Raw genomic sequence first — 17,156 nt, forward strand, 5'->3', positions numbered from 1 at the left:
TTCGGAAACTGCATGCAGTTTCTACCAATCCCAGAATTACTGGGTGCTGCATAATCGAATGGAAGTGTACCACACAAAGTATCTTGAGCCTGCAAAATATTATTAGTCCCAAGATATTCAGAAATCTAATGAGACTAATGCAGGAAGTTGTGTCAGGAGATCACTGATTGGTCCCTTGAAGGCTTTGCAGCCATCTCCTGCCTCATAGTGGGATAAACAACTGGCAGCTATTTTCTCTTGACTTTGAAATTCGCTTTCTGAAACCATCGCCATCCTTTTAGAGATTGTTTGGTCCCAAATTGTTTTTGCGTCTCACAACATGGCGTCAGAAAGATTAAGGAGCACAACTTTTCAGAGAGGGAACTTCTGGTTGTGGCTGAGGAGGTTGTAAAGTAGGACCAATGCTCATGGTGAAAACAGCACCAAAAGTGAATCTTAGACTGTGGAAGAATGCAAAGTGACTGTGGTCTCAACCAAGCCAAGGTCAGTGAATGGATGTAAGAAACTGGTTAATGAATGACTTCTAAAGAAGAGTAAGAGAACGTCTTTCAGAAAACTAAAAAGATTACCTAGCCAGGTTTGAGGATCATCACAAGTCCTGAAATTAGAGCCCTGAAAAGAGCCAGTACGATCCATTATATACCTCTGCAGCATTGAGGGAATAGCTGGAGCCACAGAAGTTGGAAGAGTAGATGAACTAGGTAGGTCACAATAACTATCACTGTATATTAAATATTTCATTAATGTATTCCTTAAAACGTCACCTTTGACAAGATGCATCTTATAATATAATGAGAATCATGATGTGTCTCCACAATATAGCGTTTTTTCCAAATGTATTGTTTCAAAATGTACATAGAGCCCAATTATCTTACCCTCCGTAACGTATTTTCTGGTAGAGACATGACCTCTTCGCAGAATTCCGTACCTTTGAATTTCTCAGCCCTCAGATTGGATCTGTAAGGTTTTTTCGTGAGCAGTCTCCATTAGTAGGTGACGTCTATTGGCTCTGCATGGCATTATTGGTGCGGGAAGTGACATCCGTATTGTGTATGTAGGCAGCACCTCGGCACACTGACGTCCATTACTTTTCACTACTTTCTACTCCAGGAGCGCAGAGCCATGAAGAGCACTGACAATGGTATGTCCAACCTAGGGCCCTGAAAGGGATTAGCCCTAACCCTAGAAACTTAACCGCAGAGTAGGGAGGATAAGTGGGTCCGTAAGGAAGCTGTGGCTATATCGTGTCTCTACCATATAATGCATTACCGAAGGTAAGTAACTTGTTCATCTGATAGAGGCATCTAGCCGCAGATTCCTTACCTTTGAATAGATACCCAAGCAATACCATCCCCAGTCGTGGGCTGCAGATAAATTCTAAACTAAAAGGTCCTTCAGGACCGAAAGGGTTAAGTGTCCATCCCTGCGGACCTGACTGTCAAAGCAGTAATGTTTTGTAAATGTGGGCAGCGATGCCCACGTTGCTGCCTGGCACATTTCCAAGACTGGGACTCCACGTGCTAAACCAGTGGTAGCAGGTTTAGCCCTCGTGGAAGGAGCCCTTAAGTCTTCAGGGGGCTGCTTCTCGACTAGTGGGTAGCAGAATTTAATACAGAGAATGACCCAGTACAAAATGATCTGTTTCTGTACCACCCGACCCTCCTTCGCTCCAACATGCCCAACGAAGATTTAGTCGTACACCTGGAACTTTCTTGTACTGTCAAGGTAGACGACCGCATTGTTTTTGGGACAAGACTGTGGAGTCGCTCCTCTCCTTTTGAGGATTGTGTAGAAGCATAGAAATCGGGCAAGGTGATGGATTAGCCCACAGAGAATGGTGTTACCACTTTCTGCAGGAAAGAGGCCCGAGAGTGAAGCACCAATTTGTCTGGAAAAACAGACAGGAGTGGATGTTTGAATGATAATGCCTGCATCTCACTCACCCTCCAGGCAGATGTTGTTGCCTCTAGAAAGCCTGTCTTGATGGTGAACAGCCGGAGGGGACAATTATGAAGAGGCTCGAAAGGAGCACACATTAAGAAAGAGACAACCAAATTAAGGTCCCACTGAGACATAATGAAAGGGGGGGGGGCATATTTACAAGACCTTTAAGAAACTTATTCACAATAGGGAACTTAAATAGAGAGGGTTGGTCCGGCAGCCGCAGACAGAGCAGAAAGGTAACCCTTTTGAGTGCCCAGAGCAGAGCCCTGCTGGACAAGGGTAAGATAAAAAGGACATCAGAGAGAGGGTCATAGACTTTCCAATACAATATAATGCAAATGTGTTCCACCAGCAGGCGAATGCCGTCCTGTTGGCGGGGCACCTGGCTGTCAGGATAACATTGCAGACTTTGGGAGGAAGGTCGAAAGCTGTCAACTGTCGCTGCTCAATCTCCACGCAAGAAGGGAGAGAGTTGGCCGGTTTGGGTGGAGGACCCTGCCCTGCTGCTGTGACAGAAGATACTCCCAAAGGGCAGCCTGTTAGGATGATCGAGGCTCATGCTGAGAAGCTCAGGATACCAGACTGTCCATGCCCAGTCCGGAGCCACAGGAAATACTGAGACTTGCTTGTTCCTGATCTTCTTGAGAACTCTGTGCAGAAGTGGTATGGGCAGAAAGGCATACAAAAGCTTTGAGCTCCACTAGAGCTGAATAGAGTCTGCGGGCGAGAGCCGCCTTGGAAATTCCAGCGCACAAAACTGCCGACATTGTGCATTCTCGGCAAACAGATCTAACCAAGGTGCTCCCCACTGCTGAAAGAGACTTTGTGCTACCTCCAGATGGATACACCATTTGTGATCCGCTAGGCTGAGTTTGTCCACTCTTGCGTTCAGAGAACCTGTCAGGTGTTAAAGCACCAGGGATATGCCTTGCTGTTTGTCATTTCCAGAGACGCAAAGCCTCTTGGCAATGGTATTTTCTGTGAATACTTTTGCGAGCCTTGCCCTGATGGAGGGTAGAAAGGCTCTCAATGCCAGTTGGATCGCTTGGAGCTCCAGCATGTTTATGTGGAGTCTGTATTCTGTCAGAGACCAGGGTCTTCTGATCTCCACCTCTTCCAGATGGCCGCTCAATCCCACGAGTGATTCATCCGTCACTACTGTGAGATCTGGTTGGGGAAGTGAGAGAGTTCTTCCTCTGACCCAATCACGGTTCGTTAACCACCACTTTAGGTCTTTTGCAGTCTCCTCCAAGAGCGGGACCATGACAGAGTGACTCCCCCGGTGCTGCGCCCACTGGAACTTCAGGTTCCACTGCAGAGCCTGCATTTGCCACCTGACATGTTTCCCTAGTATGATGCAGGAGGCCATGAGGCCCAGCACCTTCAGAGTAATTCTCGCCGAAATCCAGGATAGAGGCTGAAACATCGTTATCATACTCTGAATATCCTAGACTTGCCTCTTGGGAGGATAAGCCCGAAACTGCACTGTGTCCAGAAGTAGCGTAATGATCAGCGCTTCATGAAGAGTTGGTGGTAGCACTCCCGATTCATATGCTTCTGCATACATATGCATACATGTCTAATATGTAAGGGGTGAGTTCCTCCGTATAGGCCTTATAAAATTCAGAGGGGAACCCGTCGGGGCCAGGCGCTTTTTTATTAGGAAGAGTACTTATCGCCGCTCGGATATCCTCCGCTGTAATCGGTTGGCTAAGAAACTCCCGCTAGCCGTCCGACAGCCACGCGATAGTTACCCTTGATAAGTAGGTGTCAAAGTACGTGGTATCCGTCGTACCCTGTGAGGTATACAGTTTTGCATATGAATGCCTGAACTGGGCAGTGATGTCCAGTGTCATCGGTAATTTTAGTAATGCTGTGCTAATCTATTCGATGTTTAACCTTGGTGGCTAGACAATGTCCTGGTCTTCCACCCTCTCCGTAGGCGCGGGCTACATAGTGTTTAGAAATGTACCTCATCTCCCCCTCTGCCAGTTCATTGTGTTCGAGTATCGAGTCCTTTATGGATGCCAGTGTCAACTCGCAAGGCGAGGTTTCGTAGTCCTGCTCAAGTTGCTGCAGGGTAGATTCCACCATGGCTAACTGGCCTCGCAAATCTTTTAATATGCCGGACGATGTGCCTATGCATATGCCCCTAATGGTAGCTTTAAACTCTTCCCAGAGTATCCCAGCACTGTCTACGGATCCTTTATTGTGTGCAAAGTATGGCGTAATGACCTAGAGTATTGTTTCTAAATAAAGAGAATCTAGCAGCGCCCCCGGACAGGTTGCGGGATGTGTAAAGTGAGTTGGACAGGGTTATGATCCGAAAGTGTGCGGGGTAACCCCTCTACGGCAGACACCAAGCCCGCCGCCCTCTCACTCATCAGCCAGTAGTCTAGACTACCATGTGCAGTGGAAATATTTGTGCCTTCCAACTTCTCCCCGTGGCGGTGTCAGCCATATATCTAGCAGTCCCAGTTCGGCCATCCCTTTATTACACGAGCCGCACCAGGGGAGTGTCCCTCCCTGCCACTCAATTTATCCTTTCTGGGGTCCAGGTGGGTGTTGAGGTCTCCCTCCCCCCCCCCCACCCCCCCCCCCACCCTCCCTCCCCTGTACAATAACTGCTTCAGGCCAATCTTGCAGGATAGCAAGGATACGGTCATAGAGAGCAGGGTCGTCTATGTTGGGGCCATAGGTATTTACAATGGTGATTAGCACGCCCGCTAGCTTACCATACATTATGGCATACCGACCCGCAGTATCAGTACGACGAATAGGAGGCGGCTAGTTGAAAACGGGCCCAATGTGCCCCAACCAACATTTCAGAGTGCTTTGTCAAATGTGTTTCTTGTATAAGGGCAATTTTTGCCCCTTGGCGATCCAAATGTGCCAATACCTGACAAATCTTTTTCGGCAAATTTAGCCCCCGTACATTCCATATTAAGCAAGAAATTAATATCGCATCAGGATGCACAAATCCATGAAAGTATACATGTACCGTAATTGAAGATAAGTGCCAAACGCTCTCATTCCAGCCTTCTAAGTACATAAAACATTATCACCCACAGAAACCCATCCCTCCTCCCCCTTCCGCCCCCACCCACTTTAGCACCCCATAATTGCTAAAGCCACCCCAAACTTCCCAAATCAGAACCCAAGTAAAAAACACACAGTAAACAAACAGCTTTGGGGAACACCCATGCGGAGAGGGCCAGGGCACAAATACCCACCCGGTGTCAAAGGAGGTGGCTGAACATATTTAACAACATTTCTTGCCCAGATCCCTGAGAGATCTGAAATAAACAATACGAGAGGTTGCATGCAGCGAAGCATAATGCAAAGTCAAGAAATAGGGGAGATATTATCTGGATAGTTCAAGCGCAGGTATCCCACTCACTCCACCTGAGTCTGCAATTCCCACATACTGGTACTCCTATCGCAGATCCCCTGAGTTCACAGTCAGATCTGGTGCCGAGCATCACCAGGCACACCCACTGGGGCACGTATAGGATCAGTCGGCTTCCACCTCGCCGGATCTCCCATCTTCAGCATCCACGACACAGATGGGGTCGTGACTGTGCCGCTCGAGAGACTTGGCCAAGTCCATTGCCAACTTGGGGGTGGTGAAGATTCTGGGTTTCCCGTTGATTCCGATAGGCAGATGTGCTGGGTAGAGCTGGCATACGGTATCTGCGCAGCAAGGAGAAGCTTCTTAGCAGACTGATAGTCGCTCTGTGCCTCCTGCACAGCCATCGTGAAATCAGGGTAAAATGCAAGAGTATTGCCTTCATGTGTGATGGTACCTTTCTCTCGGGCCAAGCGAAGAGCAACGTCCCGATCTCTGTAAGTTAACAAATGGGCTATTATAGAACGCGGAGGAGCTCCCGGGGGAGGACGGGCAGCCAGGGAGCGACGGGCCCGCTCCACAATCAGCACCTGTGAGAAGTGTTTGGCCCCAAAAATTGCCCGAAGAAGATTTTCTGTATAGGACTCCAGGCGGCCTGTGTTTGTGGATTCTGGCAAGCCCGTGACACGGATATTATTGCGTCTGGACCTGGCTTCCAAATCTTCGTTTCGTGCCTGAATGACCGCTAGTACTTTTTCCATCGAAAGCGTCTTGGAAGTCACCTGCTGCAGGCCATCTTCAGCGTTGGAGATGCACGTTTCTTCTTCCCCCGGTCGCATTGCATGTTTGTCCAGTGTTTCCGCCAGGAGAGTCTTCTTAATGTTCGTGAGATTATTGCCGGGTGCCTCAACCTCTGAGACCGAGCCGCTTTTTGTCAGGCTTTTCGCGACTTACGCAGCTCAAACGTAAGGCGCGGTTGACCCTGCTCTGTCTTCCCCATAGTGAGCTGTAAGGCTAATGTACTCGGAGGTCAGCCGGTATGCTGTTATAGATATGCCAAACCCCTCGCCTATACTGATGCTTTCTTTCAAGAAACAAATCCAAACGGGGAGACAAAAAAACAAATGAATGTTGCCCGAATTCAAAAGTTAGCACAAAATATATTTTTAATTTCAATTGCCATTTTTAAACTCATTTAAAATACATGTTGTCAAGTGTAACATGTATCACAATACACACATTGTTTTGTTACAACACACACCACAAAACCAATATTTTGACCCACCAGACGATAAATGACTTTAGGTCATTACAACAAAAATGGACAACAGGATATATAACATAAAACATGCAACCAGGTGATCTTTTTTGTTCAAACAATTGTTTAGCATTAGATTCATCAAAGAAGACAGTGTGAGTTCTTTAAAAAAAGAATAGATATCTGCACTGCGCCAGTCAATGTACACAATTTTCAAAGTTGTAAAACTCCTATTATTAATCGCACTTGTTTTTTGCCAAACACAACAAAAAAAGTCGACGCGTTTCGAACCCCACAATTGCTGACTGGGGGGGTTCTCTTCAGGGCCAGGAGCTAATTAGCGAAATCAGCTGATTTTGTATCAAAATGAATGTACGGTTCTCCTCTAGATTTTTTGTATTTTACAGAGCAAAGCTGAATTCATGGTGACTTATGGAGGCGACGCAGGAGGGAGGCTCGCCTTTAAAAGTTTGTTGTGAGTTCGTGCGATGTGTGAAACCTTGATGCGGGGCCAACTTTGCCTTCTGTGAAAGCCGGCTGTTGCAATATCTTTTTTGTACGCATCCGGATTCAATCGCGGTCAGAGGTCTGCTCGGCTGATTTAGCTAAATACCGTCTGGTCCTGAAGAAAACCCCCAGTCAGCAATTGTGGGGTTTGAAACGCATCGACCTTTTTGTTGTGTTGGCAAAAAAACAAGAAGTGTGATTAATAATAGGAGTTTTTCTGCCTGGTTTTACAACTCTGAAAATTGTGTACTTTGACTGGCGCAGTGCAGAAATCTATTCTTTTTTTTAACAGAACTCGCACTGTTTTCTGTGTTTTTTGTTATATGTCCTGTCTTTGAGTCAGTTGTGTTGATGTTGTCCATTTATGTTGTATGACCTAAAGTCATTTATCGTCTGGTGGGTCAAAATATTATTATTATTATTACTTTATTTCGGCCAATTTGGCCATAAAAGTTGCATACATACATTTAAAAAAATCAAACTGTATACATAGCAGCAGTTTAAGAAAATAGTACATAGAAAATGAATACCTTAATACAATTCATTTCATTTCAATTTTTAAAAATATTTAAAAATACTAAAAATGTAAGAGTTTTGTAAACATATACACATTCCCAACTCAAAGTACCTGACCTTGTTTCTTACGAGTTATGTAGGCAGAGTATAGAAATTTACTTATGCTAAATACAATGTACTGGGTTGAGTTACTTTTCATGATCCTAAAGGCTATAGCGCAAGACCTGGTTCCCAAAAGGTTACACATTGGTTTTAACCATTTCTTTCTAGCATTCATGTAGGCGCTACAAACAAAAAACATATGAGCCTCATTCTCAGAACAGACATCGGGACACATAGGGCAAAACCCCTTTTTGACGTTCACTTCTCCCAATCTTTTTTGTGCCCATCTTTCAGTGTTGTAATTAAGCATAAGTATCCCATATCGAAACTTTAAGTAAAGGGTTTTTGCAATGGGAGGCTCTATCTCGTCCAGGAATGGTTCAAAACGGAACTCATCCTTGAATGACAGAAAGAACTGGACTGCGGAGCCTACACTAATTCCATCCACTAAATTTCTATTCATGTGGGTCCAAAAAGCTCGCTTAACTATTAATTTAGAAGAGGTGGGCAGTTTGTCAGGAGCCTCCCACATAGAATATAAGCCCAGAAGTGTAAACCATTTTTTGATATGCACTAGCCATTGGATGGAATTAAAAGAATCAAGAGTCATCAGTTCACATAGACCATTTCTATATTCTATCAACTCCGGGGTAGACCAGAGCCTAACCCAGAATATTAATGGTCTTAAGATAGCTAGATGGTCTGTTCTCTTAAGGTTCAGGTCCAGTTGGAGCGGTAGAAGAGGTGTACTATTAGGGACCCTTACAGAAGCACGCATGAATTTGTTGTCCAAATTTTGAAAGCTATTCTTGGCCCATGCGCCCCATATCTCTGCTCCATATAGCACAGCAGATTGTATTTTAAATTTAAAAAGTTCTAAAACAGGGGTTACACTTTTACTCGTGCTAGAATTCATTTTACATAAAATTGGCTTAACATTTTGGGCATACGCTATCTTGCTTTTCTCGATTTGGGCTTTCCAACTTAGTTTGGAATCGAGCACAACACCCAGATAGGAGAAGTTTTCCACAATATCTAGTTTTTGGCTATTCAGGGTTAAAGACCCTCTATCTGGCATACTAGGATTTAATGACATGCATTTTGTTTTGTCAGCATTGATTTCCAGGCCCTTTATCTGACAATAGCGACTAAAGGAATTAAGGAGTGCCTGGAGGCCCTTTTTTGTTTGAGATATAAGCAAAGTATCATCTGCGAAAAGCAACGCAGGCACCCTTTCACCATTGAGCTGCGGCGAATCGTTAACACAGACATTCAAATAAGCAGGGGCATCATTAATGAACAGCGAAAACAAGGTAGGGGCCAGGACACATCCCTGGCGGACCCCACGTTCAATGGGAATATTGCGTGTCAACTCGCCATTAGGGCCCCACCTAATGTTTGCAAAGTTGTCAGCGTGCAGCTCAACTATTTGGGCTAGGAGACATCCCGGTAGACCCATTTCTCTTAAAGTTTTCCAAAGTAGACTGCGTGGGACAAGATCGAATGCAGCCCTCAGGTCAACGAAGGCAACATACAAGTGACCTTTTTTAATGTGCACATACTTCCAAATCAAGCAGCAAAATCGAAAAATTTGGTCAGTAGTGCTGGTCCTACTCCTAAAACCAGCTTGAAATTTGGAGATTATGTTCGAGTCTTCCAGCCAGTCGTTGATCCTGAATAGCAAGTGTTTAGCATATAATTTTTGGAGCGTGTCCATCAGACTAATGGGTCTGTAGTTAGAGGGTATCAATCTATCCCCCTTTTTAAATATTAACACAACCTCCGCTGCACGCCAGCTATCAGGAAAGTTGCAATTTGTTGATAAAGCATTAAAAAGGCGGTTCACATATGGAGCCCAAACGTCAACTTCATGTTTGTAAAGATCCCCCGGTATTTTATCAGGACCAGGGGCTTTGGTGTTTTTAAGTTCGTTGATTGCCCTTACTGTCTCATCCAGTGTAAAATTGAGGGGTTCAATAATGGGAGATTCAATAGGGAGGGGGCACCATGAACTCCCTTTACTGTCACCATCATATTGTTTATAAAGATTTGTAAAGTGAGTTACCCAGGTCATCTCATCCAGGAATACATCTTTTACAACTCTCCCAGCATGCCCCCCATTAGCCACCAGCCTCCAGAAGCCGACATTATCATTAATTTTTGCTGCAGCTAACATTTCAGCCCAAATTGATTCTTCCCATAGTCTTTTAGATGTTTTGAGTGCGCGTTTGTATTCAAACCTTGCAAGATTAACTTCTTCTTTTGCCTTGTTTTTAATGGCAAGCAATAAGTTTTTTTTAGCAGTCCTACACGAGTGGTCATACCATAACTTCCCGTGATTAGCCACTCTTATAATTTGTTGTTTTTTTCTCGGCATGTCTGATAAATACGTTTTTAGTTCTGAAAAGAAGATTTTGTGGAGATCAACAAAGTGATCAAGATGTTCAGGTGAGAAGCCATGGTCAACTGTGTGTGCAAAAGTTTGCTCAAAAAGAGAGTATACCAACGCTAAGGCCTTACCATCCGCCAGAACGCGTGGCCATCTTAATGCACGTCTGTTGTTATTTATATGAACGTCCTCACACGTGCTTACAGTTGATGTTGTGGTAGTATCACTAACCAAATTCATATTGATGTAAAGTTCCAAAGGATAGTGATCGCTTTCCCCCCTGCTTACTACTTTCAGATCGATCAAGAAATGCCAGAGGCTAAGAGAAACAAGTACAAAATCTAGATTGCTTTTAGCTTTAGAGAAGGTTGGTTGTTTATGCAAGTCCGATGGGAGACGGCCATTTCCTGCTCTAAGGCCGTGGTCTGCAGTGAGTCTTAATATTTGGCTGGCCAATGTGGAGTATTTAACAGATTTTGAGGTACCAAGCTGAGGGATATTATACGCTTGGTCCTCATCTTCAAACACATCAGAAATGCCCGGAACAGGTTCATAATTACAATTTAAATCTCCTCCCAAGATGACTGGGATATCTCCAACTACGTTTTTCAAGAGAAGATCCAGGGCTTCAAGTGTTGGTGAGACCTTGGAATGGCCAATCGGTCTGTTATAAACATTAATGATGTAGAATCCGTTTCCACAGGGTGGGGTAACCCTTAGGGCCAAGATATCGGGAGAGCCAGTGTCAACAAGATCAACCTGCATGGCCAGGGTGATTTTTAGCCAAATTAAAAGGCCCCCCGATGGTCTTCCTCGATCGGACTGTACTGCCTCAATACCATAGGTTTTGAATCCAACCCGATGTGGAACTTCTGTTGCCCAGGTCTCTTGTAGCAGACAAATGTCACAGGTGTCAATATAGTCTGCCCAGTCAGGATCTTTTAAGTTCTTACAAACACCTGCGATGTTCCAAGATAGGATAATTAGACGAGGTGATAGACTCTGAGTATCATGGGAGGGATTGACTACACACTGTTTAGATAAAATGCCTAGCTGAGGATTTAGCATATCTTTCTCTGCATCCCTGACTCTTTCTTTCACTACGGTATTATGTCCCCCAACCGGACCATCCTTAGCTTTGCTATAGCATACATATCCAACTTTGTAAGATAATTCCATTTTCTGGGGATTTGAAAAGGTCCTATGCATCCTAACCTTAATGGTCCGATCGTCATTATGCAAATGTAGGACATTTTTTAGTTTGGTATTACCTTTGTCCATGCTACAGAAGGTGTCATATAAATTAGAGATACAGTCAGGCATAGTGGCAAGTCAATCGACGGCGTCAAGGCAACTGAATCTATTGAAGGTGGTAATGCCAGACCACATATTATAATCACCCTGTCTAGCCAAATTGGGAGCACTGCCATAATAATGGTTGACATGGTTCCACTTGGGGACATGGTGTATGGGTCTAGGTGAGGGGTAGAAAAATGATAGGGGTCTAGCTTCAATGGGAGGATTCACACCATACGATTTCCAATTGCATATTAGTTCAGCACTTCGGGGATCTTCGAAAGATATGACAATACAGTCACCCGTGGTTGATTTGGCCGTTGGCCCTACCCATGGTACCCTCCTAACCATAAGGATCTTGCTTTTCATCTGGTTAGGAATGGGTTTGTATTTGTCTAGCCAAAAAATCACTTTATTTTTTAAAGAATAGAAATTTTCTTCATATTGGCTATCCAATTCTGGTACCCCTGTGAGGACGACTACAAATGGACTAGCGTCTGGGGGCAGATCTATATACCCTCCTCTGAAGTTACTGTGCATATGGCTAGACTGATGGTTTAACTTATGAGTGGTATTTATAGAGGATTTGTCTGGCAGAGATTGATTGCTTACAGAGTTAATATGGGAAAATACAGGCGGATTAGATCGAGATTTATTTGGGACTAATACGCTCTGATTGGAGGAATGGGAAGAGGGAACAATTGGTAATTGAGAAGTCTTACTATGTGCCTGCTTTTTCTGTGAGAATTTACTGGTAGCATTTACAGCAGTAAAAGTTGGGGGAGTTGGATTGGGTTTGTCTTTAGTACTACTACTTGGTTGTTTGACATTGGTATTCCCTACTATCCCCTCCTTTTTTTGCTGCACAATCGATGAATATGTGTTTGTTGTTGAGACCGGGGCGGGAACTGGAGTTTGTTTAATGGTTCTAGGCACATCAGTGCAGTTAAGGCTTAAACTTGACAAAGTGATAATACTTTTCTCAACTTCAAGTAGATGGTTCTCAATGTCAGTAAGCCTGACTTCTAGTGGTTTGAGTAGTCTCTTTAGTGTCTCCCACACTATTTTTAAAAATTCTTCTTTTCCACCATCTTGATCTGCCATATCAGACGAGACTCTTTGCCCCTCGCTAGCTGAATGTTCAGACATGCTGATAGAAATTTGTTCGTCTAAAATAGCATTAGTATTTTCTACAAGTGCTGGGGCTACATCATGTACAATGTCAGTTGTTACAATAGGCAAACTTGATGTTCCCCCCGTGATATTATGGCTAAGGGCTACTTTTGCTTTTTTCCTAGCGAAAGCGGTTAGGTGTTTGCGTTTTCTTTTGTGCTTTGATGCAGCCTTGGCAGGTGGCTTGCCTTTATTAGACTCTATCTCAGCTATTTGCTGACAGGGCTCCTCATTTATAATATCCTCAGCACTCTCCTTTGGAAAATTCAGCAGTAATAGGCTTCCAGTTTCGGCTCTAACAGAAGGCCCAGGAGGTTCCTGATAAATAAGAGGAGTTGTTTCATCTGGTGTTGAGTGAACCTCAGCCGAGATTATAATTGGTTTTGTGCCATTAATGCGGTCAGGCGTTTTGGAGGTTGCAATGCTACCTAGAGAAGATTTTTTTCCAAGTGCAAATTCAGATGAGAGCCTCCTAGCACTCTCAAGTTCTATTGAAACTTTGTGCTGAAGTTTGGTTATTTCATTGTCAATTGAGAGATTAGTCCTGGTGATAAAATCATCTAGGGTACCTGTAGCCCTTTTGGAGAACTTAGAAGCCTTACTCCTTGTTTCACGCGAGAACATTGTGTAAGAGGGATTTTACAATTATATGTAAGTAGTGTAGACAGGCCAGCTAATACGACACTAATATTAGGAGCCAAGAGGAATGGCCCGGTCCGGTCTTACACGGTCTCTAACGGCCTAAAACGGCCCTGTCTTTGCCCGTCTTCGCCCGGGCTGCGTCCCGCGCTGCGGGAGTAGGATGTTGTTATGAAGCCTCAGGAGGGCGGGGGGCGGGCCAGCAGGGAGAGCGGACCGGAAGCTCTCCGTCGGTCTAGCAGGGGCTTCTGGTAGTTGAAGTCCCCGCACGCTCGCAGCCCCGCTGCAGCCACACGCCTGATGCCGCTCCTCCTCCCCAATGCCTCAGTGCTCCTCACAAGCGCCAGGTGTGTTCCCCTCCTCAGTACAGGCGAAGGGGCACCCGCGAAGCGGGTGCGCCGAGAGGTTGAAGTGCGCCAAGTTGAAGACGGGTAAGCTGCTGTAGCGTACTGCCAGTGTTTTTTATCCTCCGTTTACCGTTCTGTAAAGTATAAAAGTGTCAAAATATTGGTTTCGTGGTGTAAAAATTTTTTGTGTATTGTGATACATGTTACACGTGACAAGATGCATTTAAAATGGTCATTGAAATTAAAAATATATTTTGCAATAATTTTTTAATTCGGGTGACATTAATTTGTTTTTTGTCGCCCCGTTTGGATTTGTTTCTTGAAAGAAATCAACAGTACAGGTAAGGTGTTTTTTGTATTCTGATAAGAGGCTCAGCCTTGCTGATTAGAACCAACCCTTTGATGTTACAGAGTTATAGATATGCCAGCAGGTAATTCAAGTGAGTGCTGCGGAAAAGCGATAAACCCACTCTGGGATGGGAAGCTACAGGGGGAACTTCCTGTAGCTGGTATGGAGCTGCACGAGAAAATTGTCAAGATGTCTAGTGCTCTTACTGATGAGCGCAATTCCATGCGCAGGCGTGTAAAATCGACCACTGGTGGTGGGAAGTATCAACGCGCAGTCCCCAGCACAGATAAGAAAGCGGTCCACACCAACAATAGCCACAGTCCACCCGTTCCACAGGCCAATGGCAATGATCAAACGCTCAGAGAAATGGCCTAGCCACCTAGAGCAAGCACATAGCGTAATGGAGCTGCCTCACTTAGTGGGGGAAACAGGGGAGCAGGTACAGTCCATTGATTGAGCAGCAGTGCAAATATCGATGCTTATCAGGCCCATCCATGCACACCACAGGAGCCTCAGGGCACCATCGAGGCACTGTGCACACTTAGCGACCCGCTCCAACAAATCTTCGTTGTCTCCCAACCAAAATATTCGTAGTCACTCCCGTGGCAGCAAGGGCAAGGCACCTTCGGGGACAGGCGTAGAAATCACTATCAGCCGCTCGTCACACCTCAGCACTCACCGCAGTAGACGAGCCAGCTGCCGAACCAGATCACTGCAGCAGCACCACGGGCAGGCATGCACTCCAGGCCGATGGGTATGCTGCGCCACGCCTAGTGGCTCTCTCCTGTACGCCACCCAGGTCAGAGACGGAGGCAGGCCCACTCGTCCGGCGGCCGCACCAGTGTCGCCGGATCGACTGCCCTCTTCGCCGCAACTCCTCAGCGACACACAGGACAGGGCTCCACCACGCGAACTCCCAGCAGCACTCACGGAGTGTCTCAGGCGTCACCTGCTGCTCGCCGCTGCTCCGAGCTCCAGCTTGGCTCAGGCCGCCATGCGGGGAGCTCCCGATAAAAATACAGTGGCTCCGTCCGTAGCTGTTGATGCAGGAAACCGTGTGAAAAGAATATCTGGAGGTGTCGGAGATGTTCAGTCACCCATACAAGTTAGCAGGGGGTCTACTCCGGTTAGGAAAGCAAGGATTATTTACAGATTTATGACTCAGCCGGCGGAGCAGCTCTACAGAGCAGCCTTTTTGCCATGCTCCCTCTAGCGCCCCAGGGATTCGTAAAAGGTTGAGGAGTTGAGGGGGAAAAACAACCTTACTTCAGAAACGGTAATTCCTTTGTTTCTCAACACCGAGCAACATGCACTTTAAGTTAAAATAAAAAAAGTGACAGTTGTACTACAGATAATGGAGAAGTTTAATGTCTTCCTTGAACGTTTCAAGATGCCGGTTTAGGCACAAGAAAGCAAAGCAGTAAAGGAAGAATACATATACCTATATCAACATACTACTCCAGAACCTCCAAAGGAAGAGCAAGACACTATGGAAATGAAATGAAAGAGATTTATAAACCGCGATATAATTACCCAAAGGTGTCAAGGCGCTAGCTCATCAGGTGAAAAAATGCCGTAGGATCTTAGTTCAGAATCGGAGATTGAAGAGCCAAGTCTTTAACGCCTTCCTGAAGGCCAATAAGTGGTTTTCATCTTTTAACCGCTGGGGAAGAGAATTCCAGAGTCTGGTCGTATCGACCAGAAAGCTTCTACAGCCCCAGGAGCTTTTTCTGGACCTGGGAGTCACCAGATTGTGAGTGTGAGCTGAGCGTAGATGGCGCGCGGGAGTGTATAGTTGAAAGTTCTGCTTAAAAAACGATAGGCCCTATGTCATGGGTTGCTTTAAATGCTATGCAGAGAGCCTTGAACTTAATGTGTTTCTTCACTGATAACCAGTGTAGCTGTTTTAGTGCCGCGGAGGCAGATTCGTGCTTGCGAATTTTCAGCAAAAAGTGCGCTCCGGCATTTTGTACAATCTGTAATTTGGTTAGACATTTTGTCCGGAGGTTGATAAAAACACCCTTGCCGTAATCGGCTCTGGACAAAACGAGCCGAGATCACCAGCTTACGTAAATTAACAGGGATGAATGGAAGGATCTTTTGAAGTAATTTTAATGTATAGAAAGATACAAAGGTGGCCTTTGAAGGAGAGCTTGGAGTCAAAAGTGACTCCCAGGTTTTTTACCTTATTTGTAGGAATAGGTAGTGTGCCCAACTTCGAATACTACAAAGCAGGGGACCAGAAATTAGTGTTGCTGCCAAAGAGTAGGACTTCAGTTTTACTGGAATTTAATTTCAAACAATTAGTGGCCATCCAGTCCCCAACTTGGTGAAGGCAGGTATAGAACTGTGCTGCTGTGTCTAACGGCGAGCTTGTCACTGAAACCACACTCTGGGTGTATCATCAGCATAAGAAATTGCAGAGAAACCCAGAGATCTTATTAGCCATGCCAGAGGAGCAACGTATATGTTAAAGAGGGTGGGGCTCAATGATGATCCCTGTGGAACCCCACACGGCAGTGTAAAATTGGGCGATTTCAATTCAGAAAGAGCCACAAACTGTTTTCGGCCAGTCAAAAACAATCTAAGTAAAGAAAGAGCCTTTCCTTTGATGCCTATCCTCTCCAGGTGTTACAGCAAACAAATGATGGATGGAATGCTGACAATGCAAACATTCTCCCCCAGTCAAAAGATCTGGGTTAAATCCATCATTCTTTTGCCCAATACGCCACCCCAGTTTGGACCCAGCCGTAGGCAAATCAATCTTGACCCTGTGCCCCATGGGAACAGTCCAGACCGAACTGCCAGGCCAGGTCCTCCCTGGACCGGAAACAAGCATATACAAATATTTACGGTCATGAAAAAACACGCACATTTCTGCCCAAAGTCATATTGACTTTCCTATTACAAAGGCAGTACACATATCTGCCTTTTTCAAACAAGCTAAAATTCGACCTGAAAGAGCCCTACACACATTAGATGTTAGGAGGGCAGTTATGTATTATCTACAAGCAACAAAGCAATGTAGGGTGCAGAACCATTTTGTTGTGCCTGTCACAAAGGGTGCCATTGCAATGATTCAAATGTACTAAATAGATACTGCGGTACTAGAGCCCAAACCAAGAGCACCCTTGACGAGAGAGGGGAGCCACATTAGTGTAAAGAGGCACAAGTTCAACAAAAAGTCTTAAAACACCTATTTTCAAACATGCACTGTATTCAGCACCCAGGCTCACAAGCTGGGGGATAGGGGTAGTGCTGCTTTATATGCTTTATAATTAGTTCAC

At 45.2% G+C, this 17,156-nt stretch overlaps 1 protein-coding gene across 6 annotated transcripts in view; it reads left to right on the top strand.

Annotated features, from left to right (window-relative positions):
• The window catches only part of CSNK1G3 (casein kinase 1 gamma 3), a 353,425-nt gene that overhangs the window by 168,119 nt on the left and 168,150 nt on the right, over window positions 1-17,156 (top strand). The window lies entirely within an intron of this gene.

Source organism: Triturus cristatus, chromosome 2_1 (genome assembly GCF_964204655.1).
Source record: "Triturus cristatus chromosome 2_1, aTriCri1.1, whole genome shotgun sequence".
NCBI classification, from domain to species: domain Eukaryota; kingdom Metazoa; phylum Chordata; class Amphibia; order Caudata; family Salamandridae; genus Triturus; species Triturus cristatus.